This window comes from Dasypus novemcinctus, chromosome 10, assembly GCF_030445035.2.
Source record: "Dasypus novemcinctus isolate mDasNov1 chromosome 10, mDasNov1.1.hap2, whole genome shotgun sequence".
NCBI classification, from domain to species: Eukaryota; Metazoa; Chordata; class Mammalia; order Cingulata; family Dasypodidae; genus Dasypus; species Dasypus novemcinctus.
Genome location: NC_080682.1, coordinates 124,043,091 through 124,065,481, shown reverse-complemented (window position 1 = coordinate 124,065,481; position 22,391 = coordinate 124,043,091). Strand labels below are relative to the sequence as shown.

The following is a 22,391-nucleotide window of genomic DNA, read 5'->3' as shown; positions in this document are numbered from 1 at the left end:
GAGAGAAAAAGGAAGGAAGAAAGAAAAAGAAAGAGAAAGAAAAAAAAAGGAAAAAGGAAAAAAGAGAGAAAGAAAGGATAAAATGAAAGATGTAAAAGTTAGGCAAATATTGAAAAAGGTAAAAAGTTTGTGGGAATGCTTACTGGAATGTTATAAGGTGTATTTTGTCCTAAAATAAAATGGTTAGTTTTATAAAGTCAGAAAATGGAAATACGCAGGACAAAACTACTATGCATATAGCAAGTTGTAAAAGTATTGTGGTAGCATTCAGTGAGTTAATGTGTTTTGTAAAAAGAAAATGAACATGAATGAATACCAAAAGTACAAAAACTGTGTGAAAAGGTCAGCAGTGGACTTTTGCAGTTCTTCCTCAAGGCTTTCTGCCCTGGCCTAATGGCAATGAATCTGGCTGCATAGAAGAAACCTGTGGCGGTAATCCTAGTAAGAGGCATCAGAGACAATGGTATCTTAAGAGCCTGGAAGAGGCAAACAATTGGGACAAGCTGTAAGGTCCCTGCTACTCTATGACATTATTAAATGTTGTTTGGTTGGGTAAGACAAAACTATATTCTCTGCTGTCATTGATAAAGTATAATGTTTTCTTATGTTAACAGAATTTGTAATATTGTTGGAATAATAAAATCTTTTATCCCTCACTAAGATGTGTTAATTAGGAAAGGTTCTTCATGGGAGTAGGAGGACCTCCAGCAGGCTGTTTAAATAATAATAATAATAATAATAATAATAATAAAAGAGGGAGAAGGTGGTTATTGAGTTAGCCTATGAATCATATGTGGCCCCAGATCCAGTGAAGATGCTAAGAGCACTATACAAACTGGGAAAAATGAGGTCATTTTTTAATTGAGTAATGGCCTATATAGCGTTGCTAGCAGAACATCTTATGAAGTCCATGAGAAATAAATCATCTGCTAGTTGGAAGTTTGCATAATCTGCTGTAGTTATGAACTATGTATAAAATGCTGTTCTCTGATTTGACATTGTTACTTAAACGATAAGCACACAATGAGCCCTTCAGTATATGAGGCAGTAAGAAACCACCTAATCTGCCTTCGTTGCTTTATGAAAACAAAAAGGGGGATGTGTTGTGGGAAACTGGTTTACCTCTTTGTTGCTTCATGTTATTGTAGATGATGTTGAAATTGCTTCCTGTTATTGTAAATGTTACCTTATTGTAGATGTTGCAATTCCTTCCTGTTATTGTAAATGTTGCAGTTCTGATAGCAAACAGCTACTCGTTAGTTTCCAAATAAATACTATGTGGAAACTAGGGTTGAGGCTCTCAGTTCCAGAAGCTGTGAGTCACTGGTCCCATCTTTAACTCCTCTTGTGTCTCTCCCCCTGTCCTTTATTTCTTTAAATTATATGCCACCTTGCCCTTCAAGGCAACTGATTGCTGACTTAGCGCAGCAAACATAGGCATTTAGGGCTATAAATTTCTCTCTTGGCACCACCTTCACTGTAGCACATGAGTTTTGATAAACTGTGTTCTCATTTTCATTCATCTCAATGTATTTACTAATTTCACTTATAATTTCCTCTTTTACCCACTGAACATTTAGGAGTGTGTTTTTCAGCCTCCACTCTTTTGTGAATTTACATTTTTCCCATTTATTATTATTATTATTATAGGTAATTGGGCCAAGGATAAACCAGATCCTATATGTAGGAAGTCAGTACTCAACAACTGAGCCACACATGTTTACCTGAGTTCATTTTTTCTTTTGTTTGTTTGTTTTTTGGTTTTTTTTTTTTTTTAAGAGGCACTGGGAACTGAACTGGGCCCTCCCATGTGGGAAGCAAGTGCTCAGCCACTTGAGCCATATCTGTCCCCTTTCCCATCTATTATTGATTTCCAGTTTCATTCTGTTATAATCTGAGAAGGTGCTTTTTATATTTATTGAGACCTGCCTTGTGACTTAACATGTAGTCTATTCTGGAGAAAGATCCATGAACACTTGAGAAGAATATATAACTCACCAAGTTTGGGTGCAATATTCTGTACATGTCTGTTAGATCTAGCTCATTATCATCTTGTTTGAGTTCTCTGTTTCCTTGTTGATCTTTAGTCTAATTGTCTAATAATGTGAGTGGTGTGTTGAAGTTGCCTCATGTATTTTGGGGCATCATGGTTAGGTGCACAGATATTTATGACTATTATTTCTTTCTGGTGGATTTTCCCTTTTATTTATATATAATGTCCTTCTGTATCTCTTACAACTTTTTAATTTAAAGTTTGTTTTATCCACTATTAGTATAGCTATGCTTGCTCGTTTTTGGTTACTGTTTGCATGGAGCAACTTTTAATTTCAGCTGGTTTGTATCCTTGTGTCTTGTAGACAGCATATGGATGGCTCATCTTTGTTGTTGTTGTTTTATCCACTCTGTCAGCATATATTTTTGATTGGGAAGTTTAATCCATTCACATTAAATGATAATACTGTAAATGTTTTACTTATTTCTACCTTTTTTTTCTTTGGTTTTCATATGTCGTATCTTATTTTTGTTCATTTTTTTCATTCTTTTCGTTATTCTTTCTACTATTCTTGTCTTCTATACTCTCCTTCAAGCCACTCTCTCCTGTCTTTTTCTTTTAGGCTCTAAAATTTCCTTTAATATTTCCTGCAAAGGTGAATTCTTTTTATGAACTCTGTTTCTGTTTGTTTGTGAATGTTTTAAACTCATCTTCATATTTGAAGGATAATTTTGAAGATAAAGAATTCTCAGTTGGCAGTTTTTGTCGTTAGTATCCTAATTGTGTCATACTACTGTCTTCTCACCTGCATGGTTTCTGATGAGAAATCTGCACTAAGTCTTACTGGGCACCCCTTGTATGTGATAGTTTTCTTCTCCCTTGTTGCCCTCAGAATTTTCTTTCTCATTGACATTTGACATTCCGCGTACTATGTGTCTTGAAATAGGTCTATTTGCATTTATTGTGGTTGGGATATGCAGTGTTTCTTGGACTTGTAAGTTCATTTCTTTCATAAGAGTTGGGAAATCCTCAGGTATTATTTCCTCCAATACTCTTTCTGCCCCCTTTCCCTTCTCTTCTCCTTCTGTAACTCCCATGATACATATCTTGTTGTGCTACATGTTATCATTCACCTCCCTGAGACTCTGCTCAATTTTTCCATTCTTTTCTCTCTTCAATTTCAGCTGTTTTGTCTTCTCTATTATTTATTCTTTCTTCTATCATTCTGAGTCTACTGTTGTATGATTTTGGTCTCTCCTATCATGTTTTTCATTCCCATGAGCTCTGTTATTTTCTATTTAGGTTTTTAAATGCTTCTTTGTGCTTGCTCAGTGTCTTCTTGATATCCTTTATATTCTTATCCATATTGTCTTTCGACCCATTAATTTTATTTTGGAAGTTTTTGTAAATCTCATTGATTAGTTGTCTCAAATTCTGTGTCTCATCTGGGGCTTTGATATAGTCCTTTTCTGGGCCATGTATTCCATTTTCTTAGTATGGTTTGTAATTTTTGCTGATGTCTAGGCATGTGATTATGATGGTGAGTTCACTCAGATGCTCAATTTCTCTTTCATAGGAGTTTAATTGTGGGAGGCTGTATTTTACTGCTGTTCTTTGATTTTTGGTTCAAACTGTTATTTAGGCTTGTCCCTGTTAGTTGCTCAAATCTGGGCCCTGGACCCAGTAATGGATTGCAGACCCCCTTCGCAAGGCCTTGGGGAGGGAGGCTATAAAGACTGAAAAAAGCCCCTCTGACTTATTTACTTTTAATTTCCTCGTGCACTTCCTTGATCTGCCAGAAAATGGCACTCTTTGGCAGCTCTCTCACTTCCAAGCCTTGTTGGGGTGTGTGCACTGCAGCAAGGATTTTATCTATATGCTAGAGGTTCCTGCCTGGAGACAGAGCTTTGTAATTCAGACTTTCTCAGGGGCAGTTCTCCTCTGGGAAACTGCTAGCAGCCCCCTCCCTTTTCCCAGTTAGGAAATGACTCCACCCCCTCTGCATCCTCCTCAGACAGTCCCGGTCAGTAGAGTGGGAGACTGAGAGTCCTGGATCTCTTTAGTCCTGTGCTGGCTCCCAGGACAAACGAGGGCGTGGCCCCGCCCAGCCTGGAAGGGCTCCAGGGATGAGCAGACCAAATTTGTGGGTCAAAATCTGAGTCAGTCTTAGACTGTGTCCACCTCTCTCCCCTTTCCTAGGTAGGTGGATTCCTAGGGCCGGCCCCCTTTATATGTAGCCGCAGGTCCAGAGGCCTGAGAATTCACAAGTGTCTTTACTCTGGTGGAGGTTGCCAGCAGTTGTAGCTGCAGCTGCAGCTTTTAACTCACAGTTTTGTGGTCACAGCTCTTTTGCTTTGCCCCTCTCTCTTCTGGGCTGTATCCAGCCTTCTCCTGGTGTTCTAAACCCTAGAAGATTTTTTCCCGGGCCATTTCTGCCTCCTCTCGCGCTTTTATTTCTGGGAGAAAAGACCATCCCGTGTCTTTCTATTCTGCCATCTTCCTGGAAGTTCTTTAGCATTAATTTTTTGCACTGAGAGGTTTGGCATGTGTTTTATGGCAATTCCTACTCCTCCCCAGTTGCAAAAAATAAGCATCTGTCTGTATGGGAGGAGGAAGAGGGAAGTCTTGAGTTTTGGAATGTTATTTGAACTGAGGACTTATGAAAATATGTTGATCCTTATCTTTTCTTCACTTTTTTTTTTTCTGTTAGAGGCAGCCACCCTAAATTATCATCATTTGAATTTTTCCAGTTTTTTTTAAACCCAGGACCTCATTTGTGGGAAACTGGTGCTCAACCTCTAAGCTACACTGGCTCTCCCAAGTTGGTCTTTCATTTGTTTTGTTTTGTTTTAATTTTTAGGAGGTACTGGGAATTGAACCTGGGACTTCGTACATGAGAAGCAGTTGCTCAACCACGAGTGACATCTGCTCACTTTTCATAGTATTTTTTTAAGGCAACAACATATCTTCATGATTCAATAGAGGAACACTTGGAGGGTAACATTTGAAATAACTAGTAACTTTTATTATATTTTACCCAAGTGAAGACTATGATAATAATTTCCTGATATTTTATTTTATATAATATTAATGATGATTATTTAATCAACTTTATCATCATTACCTGACTTTCTTTATTTCTGGGCTTTTAGCAGTGCCTAGATGAATGTTTAGAATCACTGGCCGATGGGATCATTACAGACATGGGTGGAGGAAGGGGGAATGGGGACAAGAATAATGAGAGACTATTTCTAATACTAGCTCATTTCTGTAAAGGAATGTGACCTGTGTCCAACATAAAATCTGCTATATTTCCTAAACGCTGTTTGTTACTTCTTTCAAAAATGAAGATACTATCATTTTTTACCAAATATAAATATAAAAACCTGGAAGAAAATATAGGGAAGCATCTTCAGAACCTTGTGTTAGGCAATGGTTTCTTAGACTTTTCACCCAAAGCACAAGCATGAAAAAAAAAATAAAGGGGACCTCATGAAAATTAAAATTTTTGTGCCTCAAAGACCTTATCATGAAAGTAAAACCAAAACCTACGCAATGGGAGAATATATTTGGAAACCACATGTCTGATATCTGATAAAGGTTCTTTTTCTTTTTTCCCTTTACAGGAGAGAGCGCAAACACAGTCCCCCATTACCACAAATTATATGGTCGAGTTTCTCATGTTTGGGGAAATGGCAGGGGTCGGCACATCTGGAGTACAAAGGATGAGCCTCACCCAGAGAAGACCACCTTTGTGCTCATGGTACCTTCCCTGCCAGGTAAGTATGACGAAGGTTTAACATCCAGAATATATCAAGAGATCCTTCAACATAACAGAAAAGAGGAAAGACCCAATTAACACATGGGCTAAGGTGCTGTCATCAATATGGCAACCTAAGGCATTCCCTAGGAAAGCCTCCTCAAAGAATTAGTGAGTCAAAGGACAAAGGCTACGTGCTGAGGACTTAGGGGAGCGGGCCCTGGGCCCCACACTCCACCCCCACGCCGCAGCCTGCAGTGACCACGGGGCACGCACTGCATCCACATCCCACAGCAACAGCATAGAACACAGCAGGAGGACAGGAGTCCTCCACCGAAAGCTAGCAGACCTGTCAAAACATGTCACCAGGGCCAAGGAAGGGAATTAGACCAACCAGGTAGGGGACTCAGAGCTAATTCATCAATGTGATGTATGTGCTCTTGCATATAATTAAAATTTGTAATATTACGGGAGTGATCAGGAATACCTGCACAACTCTGAACATGAATCCGTGGAAGTGAAAGCATACCTTACCCCTCTGAGTGGGAGGGGACCAATGTATTTCACTTGCCATCGTGTTACTAGGATCTGCAATTGGCCAATATGTGTCATTCAGTGAGGTAATTGTCACAGTTGTCCAAGTGAGCATGATGGACATTCATGGTGATGTCCACATGCTGCTGGTGAGTGGCAGGAAGCTGGAACTGCTGGGCTAGGCACCAGAGGGTCTTGTGGCCATGATGTGTGCCTTTCCTGTGGAACCACTCCACCACTTCTTGGGTCTCAGTGGTGGTGTGGCTCAGAATCATTGCAAGTGCATCTGCCTCAACATTCCCCAGAAAGAGTGTTAGAAGAGTGGGCAGGGATGTGATAGACAGTTCCCTATCACTGCTGTCAGGCATCCCAGATGTCCTTTCATAGATCTCCCCCACAGAGGGAGGCCCATGACAGTACATTGCTCCTGTTTCCAAGTTGCCATCTAGGGCCTTTGTACACTTCCCCGCTATTGGTTCAGATTGTTAATGTGTTCCCGGGCTCACGTTCTATAACCATCCACATTGCTCCTAGCTCAGCCCATTGACCACTTTGCCTGGTGCCTATTCCCCACCAAACAGTGTCAGTGCTGGGCTGCACAACCACAGCTGTCCCCGTTGGAGGCTGTCCAGTAGCTGAACCGTCCATGTACTATGACTTTTCTGAAAATGTTCCTATGTCTCCTTTAGTGGGCACTTCAACAGCCAGCTTCAGGGTTGTAACGTGGGCTGAAGAATCTTCCACATCACAACTGGGCCTGGGATCCCATGCATTTCAGCACTTAAAGGGCTGGTGTTGAAGACACTGCACCACAGCAGGCAAGCTTCCCGCTTTGCTAAGGTACTGAATTGTGCACTGCCAGAGTGAGGCTTGTTCCCACTATCCACAGTCCACCCCTGGAAAGGGATGGCCATCTTCAGAGTGACTGGACAGCTTTGGGTTAAACCTTCTGCTTGCAAGAAGGTGGTGTCTGCTGCACATTGCTGCTTCTTTAAGGGACTATATCATAATTCAGCCCCTTTCCATAATTGTGACCAAAACCCAAGGGGTAATAACTTAGAATGCTGCCTTTGCCACCAGCCCCACCTGCATTAGTCGGCCAAAGGGGTGCTGATGCAGAGTACCAGAAATCTGCTGGCTTTTTTATACAGGGTATTTATTTGGGGTAAAGTCTCATGGTTACAAGGTCCTAAAGAGTCAAACTCGAGGTTGCTCTCTCAGTGAAATCATTTGCCCCGTGCTGAAGGAAGGTTGAAGGAAGACGCTTGCTGATCTCTGAGGGTTCAGCCTTCCCTCTGGCCTCCTCTGTCTCGGCTGCAGGCTGGCCTAGAGCTTGGCTCCCAGGGCTTCCTCTCTCTCCTGGCATGGGGCTCATTTCTTTCCAGGCCCTCTCAGCTGTTCTGGTCTCTTCCCAAGGTCAGCTGCAAACTATCAGGCAAATGGCTCATCTCTTGCCGGGGCCCTAGGGTCAAGAGTGACAGAGCTCTTTCTCTTCCTGTCCGTCTGTCTCTAGTGAATTTCTGTTTTATAACAGACCCACCAAGGGGACGGGAACTCAACCTTAGTCACACCCTAGTGATGTGGTCGAATCAAAGGAAGACCTCAAAGAAATCTTAATAATCTAATCAAGGCCCCTCAACTGCATCCAATATAATCAAAGGGTATCACACCCAGAGGAATAGATTAGTTTTGGGGATTCGCAAAAATAATCTCAAACTGTCAGACCACCCAAAGCGAGTATCGCTGCTGGCCACATCTGCTTCACAGGGCAAGTCCAGGTCCATTCCTCTCAGCACTTGGGCCTGCCCTGTGGCCTCCCTGCTTCTTCCAAAGCCTGCTGCGGGTCCTCCCATTCCATGTACGGCCTTTTCTGATTAGCACATACAATGGCTTTAATATTTGAGCTGAATGAGGGATGCACGGTCCCTAGTACCCCAACAACCCCAGAAAGTGATTAATAGTTTTGGAATTTGGGGTGTCAGAAAACACTGCACTTTATTAATTACAGCAGAGAGTTTAGCTTTTGTTCTACCTAACCAAACAACACCCAAGAATTTGACAGAGCAGCCAGGGTCCTGCAGCTTATCTCAACTAACTGCCCAACCCTGGCTTTCAAGATGAGATGCTATTTTCTCTTATGCTTCCTTTAATTCTGAAAAAGAATTACTGACTAACATAATATCATCGATACAAGGGAATAGAGTTTCAGCCACAGGCTTCTTCCACGCAGCCAGGTCCTTTGCCATGAAGCCATGACAGATGGCTGGGCTATGCACATAGCCGTGGGGAATGCCCGTAAAGTCCATTGTTGGCCCTCCCATGTGAAGGTGAAGGCAGGCTGGCTTAGCTAAAGAAGCATTAGCAAGATCTAAAGCAGCGATAGTGACATAACTGGGTACTAATTTCTTGTAATACACCAGCATGTTTGGAACCACTGCACACAGTGGCGGTGTTACTGTTCTTAATTCATGATAATTTGCTGACATGCACCATGTTCCATCAGGCTTTTGTACCTACCATACAGGACTACTGAAGGGACTATGGTAGTGACTATTATCCCTACCCTTTCTAATTCCTTAATTGTAGCAGTAATTTCCTGGTGCCCATGGGGTTTTTACTGTTTGGTTGCTACAACTCTTCGGGGTGAAGCCACCTTCACTGGGGACTGTTTAGCTTCACACCACCTTTAATTACTTGGAATTAGAGGTGGAATTTTCCTATGGTAGTCTATAATGTGGCATTCTGGAGAATGCCAATTCCTAAAACAAATTCAGGTATAGGAGAAATACACACTGTTTATCTTGAGGGAAGTAATTGCCCCATTTGTAAGATTAAATTTTGTTGCTTAGCATAAATCGTTTTTTTCCCCATAGCCGTCTGTAGCCAGCACGCCCACGGAATCATGCTACATTGCCACCAATTAAAGTACATTCAGTTCCCATGTCTACTGAGGCTAATATTCCTTGCTGATTAGTAGAGGACCAGTAAATAGTTAATTCTGCATTGGCCTATGATCCCTGGGATCCCCAGTTATTGTTCTTAGCTGGGGATCTTGACCCCGCCCATATGGTAGGGAGAAGGGCACCTGCCAGGCTCCCACTGCGGGAGTGGAAGTTTCCTGGGGCTGGGACTGCAGTGTTTTTCCTATTTTCCCTTCTCCCTCAGCAATCTGAGGGGACAGTTTCATAAACCTCTTGTCCTTAGGGAGCTTGCTCCAAAGTCTCACTAAAATCACATTGGGCTGCCCGTCTATGGTTTCTAGGGCACGGCAAGAAGAGCTTCCCACATTTGCTTGTTTGACACCTGATTAGGACCATCACGTCCTCAGGGTGTTTTCCCTGCTGCCTGGCCCCTTTCTCTGCAGTCTTTCCAGTCCCCCTAGATCTGCTGTAGCCTATGCAGCTAGCAACACAGGTTGCCCTACCGGCAGGATCAGGATTGACCCCAGAGGTCCCTAATCATGGTTGGAGCATTAGCCAGCCCAGTAGCCTTCATTCCTGCAGTAAAAGCTTTGGTGTCTAGCCCCTTGAAACTGGCAGCATAAGTGGCATGTTTCATTCCCAATCCCCATAAAACATCCTGTAGTTTTTCCATGGCTTGCATGGATACATCCCCTTCATTAGACCAGGTAGCCTTTGCATCTGTCAACCAGCCATAACAATAGCGATGCTGTTTTTGTTTCACTGGCTGGTATGTAAACACTGACATAGAGAAGGGTGAGTGGTGATGGATGCCAGTTTACTCATTTCCACCCCAGACAGCACAGCTCCTTCTGCTCCAGGGTCCCATAATCTTAGAAGACAGGAGAGGACTCCCTAGACATCTGCCTGTACCTTTGCCCCAAATGGCCAAACTTAACAGCAGTTTATAGTCCCTCATGGGGACTGCTATTTTTCTATGTATGCTTTCAAATTCTTCTTTGTACTCATCCAGTGTCTTCTTAACATCCTTAATCTCTTTAGCCATCTCATTGAATTTATTAAGGAGATTTGTTTGAACATCTGAGATTAGTTGTCTCAACTCCTTTATGTCATCTGCAGGCTTATCTTGTTCCTTTAACTGGGCCATCTCTTTCTGTTTCTTGGTATGGATTTCTGCATCTGGCTTGCTAGATGTATTTATTCTGTGTGTAGTTTCTACTTTTAGTTTAGGGATTTCTTACCTTTTCTCCCTTGCTGGTTGTATAGTAGGAACCAAGGAATTAGTTGGTGCTGTAAGCTATGGAGGCTGAAGCTGCCCACGATGCCCCAGGAAGTGACAAAGCTTCTTCCACCTTTCTCCTCTGTCAGGGGTGGTTAATATCCTCCAGACCTGGATTTCCAGCAATCTGCAGCCCCTAGCCCAAGCACATCTACAAGCCAGGATTTCCAATTGATCATTAACTTGGTGCAGGCAATCCATTAAAGAGACTTTCTATTTCTACCTGTAATAGGGACATATCCCTTTCTAACTTTCCCTCTAAGCAGCACATAGAGGTAGCCATCTGCGAGGCTCCTAACAGGGGCCTGCTATAGCCACCATTACTTGTGGTCTCACTTCCTCTTATTTAAATGCAGTTGCCCTGCTACCTGCTGTAGCTCAGTCAGTATACCTGCCAGAGTTTTTAGGGAATCCTCATATTCTCTTGGTGGTCTCCACTCATCCAGGAGGGCAGCCACACCTCCCCACATGGATGCTATGAGCCAACCCAGGATTCTCCCACTAATTTCTTTCCCTGAATTCATGGCCACTACTGCTAGTGTCCTTTCGTTTCCTGGCTCATGGCTTGCCAATTGTTCCAACCCAACTCCTAAAGGGCATGGGTTGGGGCTGCTGCAAGAAGAAAGAACACACTTTCACAGAGTCAGACATAAGCTTGATTTGCACTTAAGGGCAGGAGAAAGTTTCTAGTGGTGATGGTCTGAAGAATGAAGGTAGCACTTCACAGAGAGGCAGGGAAATGAGGGATGATATAAGTGTTTCAGAACGAAGACTTCCATGGGGTATGAGAACAGAGTTTCTGCCAGGGTCCCATGAATTGTACATATGGGGTCTGGCGATGTTATCACTGGAATGAAGTTTACCACTCTGAGGTGATTATGCTTTATGATGCTATCTATACATCGTTTCCCCCCTGGGGAGGGTTGTTAACTTTTAACTTATGCCTAAGTCACAGAGGCAGCTACATGCTGAGGGCTTGGGGGGGGGGGGCCCAGGCCCTGGGTCCCCACACAAGAAGATATGGTTCAGTCTCAGGGATTTGAGTGACAGCATGAAGGCACAAATGTCTGTGTCCTGGTTGTCTCAGAAAAAGAGAAGGCTAAAGGGCCAGAAAGAATATTTAAGGAAACAATGGCTGATAATTTCCCAACTCCTATGGAAAATATAAATGTACAAGTCTAAGAAGCACAACATATTCCAAATGGAGTAAATCCTAATAGACCTACTCCAAGACATACAATAATCAGAATATCAAATGCCACAGATAAATAGAGAATTCTGAAAGCAGCAAGAGAAAAGCAATCCATCACATACAAGAGATCCTCAATAAGACCAAGTACAGATTTGTCGTGAGAAAGCAGAGATTTGGTATATGTAAGGCACTGAAAGAGAAAACTGCCAACCAAAAATTCTTTATCCAGCAAAATGTCCATCCTTCAAAATGTGAGGGAGAGTCTAATATATTCACAGGTAAACAGAAACAGAGAGTTTGTCAACAAGAGGTCTGCCATACAGGAATTACTAAAAGGAGTTCTGATGGTTGAAAGGTAAAGACAGGAGAGAGTATCTTGGAATAGTGTGAAAAAACAAAATTCATCAGTAAGGGCAACTAAAAGGGTAAATGCAAAACCCAATAGTACTCTATCAATATACAACTCTCCCCTTTAATTAATATAAGAATCAGAATACAACTGAACAAGAAAAAGGCATATTTCCTGATAACGGACATGCCAAATATAATGTGGCAAAGTAAGGAAGCAGATGTGGCTGAAGTGATAAGGCCTCCACCTATCATATGCGAGGACCCAGGTTCATTCCCTGGGGCCTCCTGGTGAAAAAGAAGAAAGTGTGCCTGTGCAGCAGACCAGTGCCCACGTGGTGAGCCGAGTGCAAATGTGGGGAGCCCAGTGCCTGCATGGCAAGACAGTGCCTGCACAGTGAGCCGAGTGCCCACATGGTGGGCTGCATGCCCATGTGAGCACCCCCATGGTGAGCCAGTGCCCACACAAGTGAGTCGCGCAGCAAGATGATGATGTGACAAAGGAGAGACAAAGGGAAGAGTCGAGGTGAAGCAGAGCAGAGACCAGGAACTGAGGTGATGCAATTGACAGGGAACCTCTCTCCACATCAGAGGTCCCCAGGATTGAATCCCGGTGAATCCTAGAGGAGAAAGACTAGAAGAGAAGACAAAAAGAGAAATAGATATAGAAGACCACACATCGAAAGGACACAAACAGCAAAAACAGTGGGACAGGGGAAGGGGAGGGGGAGGGGGAGAAAAAGAAAAATTAAAAAAAATATATATAATGTGGTAAAGTGGGACAGAAACAACACAAAGAGGGGAAATGGGGATAATGAAGCAGGGTCTGTGGATACTATTGAAGCTGTTGGTATCTTTTCAAATCAACAGGTTATAGATGTAGGTTATGTAATATAAAACCCAGGGTAAACCCTAAGAAAGTATTTAAAAAATACAGAAACAGAAATGAGAAAGGGACCAAATATATCACAAAAGATCAACTATACAGAAGAGATGGTTGCAATAAAGGAAAACAGAGAAATAAAAAAAGAAATGACATATAAAAACTGGAGGAAAAAATGGCTGAAGTAAGTACCGCTTTTACAGTAATACTACTGAATATTAATGGATTAAACTCTCCAAAAGATACAATTGTGTAGAATGGATAACTCAGCATGATCCAACTATCTGTTGTTTACAAGAGGCTTACCTTAGATCCAAAGACACAAATAGGTTGAAACTAAAAGATGGAAAAAGATATTCCATGCAAACAGTAACAAAGAAGATATAGGGTAGCTATACCAATATCGGACAGAATAAACATTTGGGTACAAGTTTCTAATTGAGACCCTGTTATCACTTTCAGTATATGCCTAAAAGTGGAATTGCTGGGTCATATGGAAAATTCTATATTTAATTTTTGAGGAAGAATTATATTGCTTTCCACAGTAGCTGCACCATTTTACATTTCCACCAACAATGCACTAGAGCTTCAATTTCTCTGTCTCCTAACACATTAGTACCTCAGAGTAGTACCTTACAGTTTTGATTTGCATTTCCCTAATGGCTAATGATTGAACATTTTTTTTTCATTCCATTTATACATTTTCTTTGGAAAAATTTCTATTCAAGTCCTTTGCCCATTCTTTAACTGAGATGTTTGTCTTTTTATTGTTGCATTGTAAAAGTTCTTTATATATTCACGATATTAAGATCAATAACATATATGGTATACAATTATTTCCTTACATTGTTTAGTTTGTCTTTTCACTTTCTTGATCATGTCTTTTGATGCAAAAATTTTTTTATTTTGATGAACTTGAATTTTTTTGTTTATTTTACTGCTACATCTAACAACCCATTACCAAGTTCCAGGTCATGAGGATTTGCATATGTGCTATCCTATAAGTGTTTTATAGTTTTGCCTCTTACATTTGGGTTCTTGATTCATATTCAGCAAATTTTTGTGCATGATATGATAAACAACTTTGCAATTATTAAAATCACACAAAATGCTTCGGAGCACAGTGGAATTAATGATTCCTGGAAAATCCCCCATTATTTGAAAACTAAATAAACTGTGATTCAGACAAGAAGTAAATATGGTAATTAGAAAGTATTTGGACTTTATTAAAATAAGGGTACAACATTTTGAAATGTGTGGAATGACAATAAAGCAGTATTTAGGGGAAATTATAACACTAAAGGCAAAAATTATAAAAGAAGAAAGGTCTCAAATCAGTGACTTCAGATTCCACCCTAAGAAAGAAGAAAAAGAACAGAAATCATAATGTGAATGGAAATGAATGATATAGAAAACAAAAACCATTGAGAAAATGAATAAAACCAAAACCTATTGATCTTTGAGGAAAATAAAGTGGATAAACCTATAGCCAGACTGATCTGCAAAATAAAAGCCAGAAGACATAAATTACCCATACAGGACTAAGAAAGGTGACATAATTATAGAATCTATAGTTATTAAAAGAATGGAAAGAAAATACTATGACAACTTTTTGCCAATTTAGATGGAATAGAAAAAGCCCTAGAAAGTAATTTCACCAAAAACCATCAGGAACATACCTGTAGTTAAACAAGTTGGGTTTATTACTCTTTTCAGAAAGAGTACACATAACAAGGGAGCCACAGGACGTGTTGGCAATAGGATATAAGAAATAACCTATTACAGACCTTAGTCTTTGATTAGGTGATCCGAATGAGAGTCTAAGGAAGTGGGATTTGCTCTAGATTGAAGTAGGGGTGTATGGACAAACCATTTCACTCTTAGATATTTACCCAAGAGAGATAAGAATACAGTCCATATAAAAATTTGTGCATGAGTGTTCACAGCAGCTTTATACCCAACGGAAACTGGAAACAACCCAAATTTTCATCAACAGATGGGTAAACAAACTGTGGTGTATCCACACAATGGAATATTATCCTGCAATAAAAATTCATTCACACAAGACCATGGATGACTCTCAAAATAATTATGTTTGGTGAATTAAGCCATGTAAAAACGAATATATGCCATATGATTCCTTATACATAAAATTCTAGGAAACTCAAGCTAATCTGTAGGGACAGATAGCAGCTCAGTGTCGCGTAGGGAGGGTCAGGAGGGTGAAATCGCAAAGCGGCCCAAGGAATCCTTTGGTGGGTGGTGGATGTTCACCATCTTGATTGTGCTGGTGATTTTATAGGGTATACACATGTCAAAACTTATTACATTTACCATTTAAAGATTCACTTCATTTATGCAAAGCTATTTACTGTATGTCAATTATAGTTCAATAAAGCTTTCTATTTTTTTTTATTTACTTATTTTTAAAGAAGGTAGTTGCTATCTCTAAGCTTCAGGCCCAGCTCTTACACTGGAACAATGGACTCAACCGAAATCCTTCTTCTCTCTCCCTGGACACTAGCGGTCGTATCTCGGTTAGCATACACATATATTGTAATGGTATGTATGTAGGGGTGAGTAACCGGAAAGGCTAAGTGGAAGCTGAGGCTTAAATAAAAATGTTTACGTTTATCCATCGCATTGTCTTTGTGCCTCATGTTTGCAGGCCCCATCCCGGATAAGCCTAAATACTTTTCCCAGAACATGGACTTTATAATTAGTAATGGTCTGTATTAGAGTCCTCCAGAGAAGCAGAACTGACAAGACATATACGTGTATGTACATAAATATTAAGAAATTGATTATAGGAATTTGCTTGTATGCCTCTAGGGACCAGCACTTGTGAACTCTGTAAGGCAGGCCACGAGCTCCGATGGTTTCCACGAATCCCCAGGAGCTGGCTGGCTGGAAGGGAGGTAGAAATTCTTTGTTCTGACAGCTGCAATCATCGGGTCTTCCTTTAAGGTCTTCCGCTGATTGGATGAGATTTCTTTCACTGCCGAAGGCAATCTCCTTGTTGATTGTAATGCCATCAGCCTTAAATGCCGTCAACTGACCAATGATTTAAATCCATGAAACCTTCACAGTAACCATCAGGGCAGTGCTTGCTTGACCCAACAACTGGACACGACAGTCTAGCCAATTTGATCATGAACTTAACCATCGCATGGTCTGAGAAGGTTGGCCTTAAACATCCGAAGGGACAGACTCTGTACAGATGCCTCTCGATGTCCTCTAGCTTTGGCTATTTTCAGGCTTTTTTTTGGTATGGTTTTGACCTCTGTCCTAACCTTGACTTACATCTGACGTTTCCAAGAGAGGGGTAGAGACAATATTATTCCTTGCAGTTTTTAACTTCCTATTGAAATTTCTTAGGTTTAGAATATAATGATGGGGCATTGGAATCACCTGGGAGCTGTAAAAATGCTGACGCTCAGGACCTGCTTTAATTGGTCTGGACTGGAGTATTGGTGTTATTAAGAGATCCCTAGGTGAACGTGAAGCTAGGTCTGCAAACCATTTGCCTAAACCTTGTTATTCAAAGAGTGAGCAGAGGTTAGCATCATCAGCACCACTGGGTAGCAACCACTTTCAGGCCCCACGTCAGAATTACTGGTTAAGAATCTACAGTTTGACTCAGCTGATCTAAATGTATGTTAAGTTGAAGATGCACTGGTTTAAAAAACAAATTACAATGGGGACCCAAGCTCTTCACATTTGTTCTCCAAGATTAGACTGAATATTTTTAATACTATGCATTTTTATATTGTTTTATTGTTATATTGTTATATTGTTTTAGTTAGACCAGTAGTTTATTAAGGAAATAAGTATAGTTTTAATTTTAATAAGAATTATTACTATATGGGACAAATTAAGTTAAAAATTAAAGCATCTATTAAAATAAATTGCTACAACTGCCATTCCTTATGACAAAAATATATTGCTGTTTTTGAGAAAGGAAAAATGCCTTTATAAAGTAGCATCATATTTAAGAAAAATGGAAAAGCATAAAATGATTCCTTCATTGTTTTTTTAGTAATTTTATTATGATAGATATAAAATTTCCATTTTAACCATTTTTAAACGTACAATTCAGTGGCATTAGGTACATTCACAATATTGTACTTCCATCACTACCCCCCAACAGAAAATCTATCTCCATTAAGCAATGACTACCCACTTCTCCTTCCCTCAGGCCTCTGGTAACCTGTACTGTTCTTTCCATCTCTATGAATTTGCTTATTCTCAACATTCCATATGTGGAATCATACAATATTTGTTCTTTTGTGTTTGGGTGAGAATTTCATTCCTTTTATTGATTTTTTCTTTTTTTACAGTATTTTGGCTTTAGGAATAGAGTATGGATTAGAGTGAACTTACTGGTATTCTACTATGGAACTATTGTGACTAGTAATGGAAGAAACTGTAGCATTGACATGGAGAAAGTGGCCATAGTAGTTGCTGAGGGTGGGGAGAGGGAAGAAGAGATGAGATGTGGGGGCATTTTTGGAGTTGTCCTAAATAATATGATAATGCAGGGACAGATGCTGGACATTATATATCCTGCTATAACCCACTGAATGGACTGGGGGAGAGTGTAAACTACAATGAAAACTATTATCCATAGTGCAGCAGTGCCCCAAAATGTATTCACCAAATGCAAGGAATGTGCCACAATGATGAAAGAGGTGTTGAATTGGGAGGAGTCGGGTGAGGGGGGGTAGGTGGTATATGAGAACCTCTTATATTTTTTTAAACGTAACAAATGTTTCATACAAATGCAAAGTGTTAATATTAGTGCAGTATATGAGAATATTGTATTTTGTACATGATTATTCTATAAAATATGGATTCAAGTGTACTTACTGGTATTCTACTATAGAATTATTGTGACTCTAGCAATGGAAGAAATTATATCCTTGATGTGGAGACAGTGGCCATGGGAGTTGCTGAGGGCTGGGAGAGGGAAGAAGAGGTGTGACATCGGGGCATTTTCGGGACTTGGAGTTGTCCTAAATGATATTGCAGGGACAGATGCAGGACATTATATATCCTGCCATAATCCACTGAACTGGGACAGAATATACACTACAATGTTATGTTGTATGATCCATGCTATGATCCATGTGGTGCAGCAGTGCTCCAAAATGTACTCATCAAATGCAAGGAATTGCCACACTAATGAAAGAGGTTGTTGATGTGGGAGGAGTGGGGGGTTATGGGGAGTGGAGTATATAGGAACCTCTTGTATTATTTTTTTCTTTTTTTGGTTATTTTTTCTTATATTTTTTAATGTAACATTTTTTTGTGATCTATGTATCTTAAAAAAAGACAATAAAAACGGGAAAAAAATTTTAAAAGGAACTTGTGCCTTAAAATCTCAGGGATTCAAGGATTATATTGTTTGGGGAACTCCGGCTTTCAAGTGTCTGGCATTCCTGAGAGGAGAATATGGGGGTCTCTTGGAACTGGGTGGTAGGAGCCCGTTACTATGGGTGGACAAGTCATAGTGTCAGGGCAGATGATTCTGAGGAAGGCTCTCTTACCTGAAGGAGGGCAGTCATGATGGCTTCTAGACGAGCCGCCCTGCCGTCACGCTATCACATGCAAACAGAACCGAAGGGCTTCAGGATACCCCTGGCTCCTCCTTCCCCAGCCGCCTCTACTGCCATGCTGAATGGTCTCTCATAAGTGATCTTTCTTTTTTGCAACGCTTAGACCCCAGTTTTTCCCTCATAAAATACAATGAGGCCCAAATATAAGTATCATGAACAGGTGTCACGTGAACTTTTTCAGAACTAGTGCAAAAACCATGCCAAATGCCTCAGGCTTCAAGGAACCTCATACAGCAGGATTTCCCGAACCTGTCTGTACGTAACTATTACCTGAGGAAATTTTAAGCATTTCAAAGCCTGGCCACAGCCCAAACCAATTAATGTACAATCTCAGGGGATAGAACACAAGCATTAGTAATTTTTTAAGCAACCAAGCAATTTCAATGGGCAGACAGGTTTGGGAACCACTGACATCTGGAGTTTTGGACCTGTCATTTCCTCGACTGGGTAGGTATGTCTAGTGACAACAGGTAAAAATAGGTTCTGTGCTACAACATACAGTTATGAAATGACAGCCATGATATTAATAATCGTTATTGAAGGGGGCATCTAGTACACAGTTACAACGTACATGGCAATCAGTAGTTAACTTGCAGGGACTAAGGAACCCCACTGGAAGGGCTGCTACCCCAGTCTTGGGCTCCTGGGAAGATCAGTGCTCGAGCTGATCTTTGAAGGACAACTACATTTCCTCCTGAAGAGAAGGGCCTTCAAGGGCAAAGCTCGCAGGTGCAACGGATGAGCCGGAAAGAACATGGAGTGAGATGGAGAACTTACAGGGTTTAATCTAATGGTAAAATAGCATCGCAGGCATGTGAGTGTGCAAGGCGATGCGGGGCTGAAGAACATTTAGAAGGAGAATCAGCTGGCTCATAAATGGCCTTCTATGACACACCAAGTGGTTTGGGGTTTATTCCTAAAGTAATAGAGGAAAATCACAGCAACCAAGTGAATAGGCTCAGAGTTGTATTCCAGATATATCAATCTAGAGAGCATACTAGAAAGAACTTATTCTGGAGGCAGAGATCATTTAGGTTTCTGCAGTATAAATGCAAATATGAAGTTAGAAAATTAAAGTAAAAGGTGGAAAAAAATCACAGAGCACAACACCTTTGTGAGGCAGGTAGAATATTGTAGGGGAGCTAGAGCCCAACAGTAAAAGGCCTGAGCGTCCTGGCTACTTCTTGCTTCTATCTGGAAACAATGACACAGCATAACTGCCCTCATCTTCCAGGGGGGTGGGCTTGGTCCCGACAGCACACATGCCAGTCAATCAGTATACGTAACATGACAGGTATGCCACTGTAAGAGCCAATCATGTTTCTGATAGTAGTGACATAAAAGCAACTCCCATGTAAACAGAAGAGTGGAGAGAACAAAGGAGGGTGGAAAATAGCATGGATTGAACTCAATATGCATAAACTCCCCATGGCTCTGCATATGTTTTTCTTCACCAAGGGTCTTGATTCCCCCACTCTGGCTGAGGAGCTCAGACCTGACAATATAATTTAGGAATTGCTTCCATGTAGAAAAAAAGAAGAACTGGCTTAGGGTGACCTCATATAATGTATTGAGTCATGGGGTAGATGATGTTTTCCAGATTTTGAGGTGCAGAGTAAATGAAATCACATGAGACACTTTGAACTTGAAGTGAGTATGTAACACCTAAGCTGAAATTGCTAAAAGTCAATTGGAAGAAAGGGAAACCAGACGATGATTCATCAACATTATGTATTTAAAACCCTGATAAGGAAATTGTGAACTGGGAGATTGTATAAAGTAAGAAGAGCAAGTGCTCAAAGATAGAATCCCGGGAAAAGGACAAAATGAGGAAAATGAGCTCATGTAGGAAAGCAAGAGGAGTCAAGAAATATTGTCAAGAAAATAATATATGGCAAAAAAAATCAAAGAAATGATAACATAATGCTGGTAAAATTGAGGGCACATGACAAGCACTCAGTTTATGTTATTAGTAAGTTATCTTTATAACTAACTACAGCTGAGAATGCTGAAGCCTGGGGCGGGGGGCAGGGGGGGATTGCCCAGGGCCTCCTCTCCTCTTTCCTTTGATTAACTCCAATGAGCAAGGATTCGGCAGTGTATGAAACAGCATACTACTACTAGATACGGGAAACAGCACTCTTTTTGAATCAGAAAATTTTATTTCTATTCCCAGGTCAACTCCTAATATGTTATATGATTTTGGTCAGAGTTTCTCAAATATCCTTGACTGTTATGTTTGGATGTAATTTTCTTTAGCATTTTATGCTTCTAATTTCTATAATTTTATGAGAATTAACTTCCCATTCTTGATAATCCTCTGAGGTTTCTGTGACAAAAGTGGTGACCCGACATAAAGCATACTGGTCTTTTAGATCCCTGCACATTTCAAACTCCTGGGGGCTCTGACGTCTACAAATGTGTCCTTGTTGTAAAGGGCGAGCTTAAACTCAGTTTTCTCACTTGAGAAAATCAGAAAGCAAATATCTTTGTGAAAAGCGAGGCAGAAATCTAAAGGAAACAGAGAGGAGGGGAAAGTAATTAGGACTTGGAAAGGACATCAGTGGCAATCATTTCTTTTAATTCAGTATGGGCAAAGATTATTAATTCACTCATGCCTCCCCTCTCAGGAATACTTCATTTTCAAAAGATTTGGGGAATACCACAACTCCCACTTACTAAATTACCATAATCCTCACCAAAACAAATATCCCATTACCAGAGAGAGCATCATAAAAGGATCATCAGTCAGAAGATTTGTGTGGTTATCTAGGCTTGTCCTTGGAAAACTGACAGTTTATAGGGTGCTGGAGAGAACTTTCTGTTGTCAAGTGAAGCTCTGTGCCCCAGGAAATGTTGAGATTAACTTAACACCATTTCTCAATAAAAACGTAGTAACATCTTTCTTTAAACACTGGTAGGAACACATTGCGGAGGCTGTTTTCTCCTAGTGTCCTATCCTATCTGTGATGGTCAGGCTAATGTGTCAACTCGGCCAGGTAATTGTGCCCAGTTTTCGTCAAGCAAGCCCTGGGCTAACTGTAATACAAGGACATTTATGGGCTTTATTCACCAGTGAGTTTATTGCATAGATGGATGATTACAGCTACATCAGTCAGGGAGATTGCCATCAGCAATGAGTGACATTTTATCCAATCAGTTGAATGCCTTAAAAAGGGAAATGATTTCAGCATTCAGAGAGAATTTCCCAGCTGGGCTTGGGACAGCCAACGTCTCCTGGAAACTCGTCAAGGACCTTCACTGGACTTTCATCGGAGCCCCCGGTTTACAGCCTGCCTGTGGAGCCTGGACTTGTGCATACCCACAGTCGCAGGAGAGACTCTGATAAAATCTCATACTATTGACTATCTCTTGTTGCTTCTGTCTCCCAGAGAATCTGACTAATATACTATTCTTAAACACTTATTTGTAATTCTGTAGATATTAAAAACACTAATTTGTTTGTACTTTTCTTTCATACTTTGACTGTCCTCTGGCTTACCTTGTAATCAAGTCCTTCTACTGGCTATTTTATGTTGTCTTATATGTTCATACAGATTTTAAGAACCAGGTAGTATATCAAAACTATTTTAAAAGTCATATAAATGTCTCTTTTTTTTTCTCCTAGTGAGTGTTCTCAATGGGAGTGGCATTTCCTTCTGGGGTCATTTATTCATATCTGGAGATAATTTGGGCTGTCACAGCTCAGTGCTGCTATTGGCATCCAATGGGTAGATGCCAGGGGATGCTGCAAAAATTACACAATACACAGGACAACCCACTCCACCCCATAAACAAGAGTTACCCAGCTCCAAATAGTAAATAGTTTTATTGTTGAGAAAAACAACTAGAGAATCTTCAGA

At 40.7% G+C, this 22,391-nt stretch overlaps 1 non-coding gene across 1 annotated transcript; it reads right to left on the bottom strand.

The window, feature by feature from the left end:
- Positions 1-5,616: 5,616 nt before the first annotated feature.
- LOC111759780 (U1 spliceosomal RNA) lies at positions 5,617-5,780 on the bottom strand. Its single transcript, XR_002793670.2, has one exon. It is a non-coding gene; the product is annotated as a U1 spliceosomal RNA (small nuclear RNA).
- Positions 5,781-22,391: the final 16,611 nt, after the last annotated feature.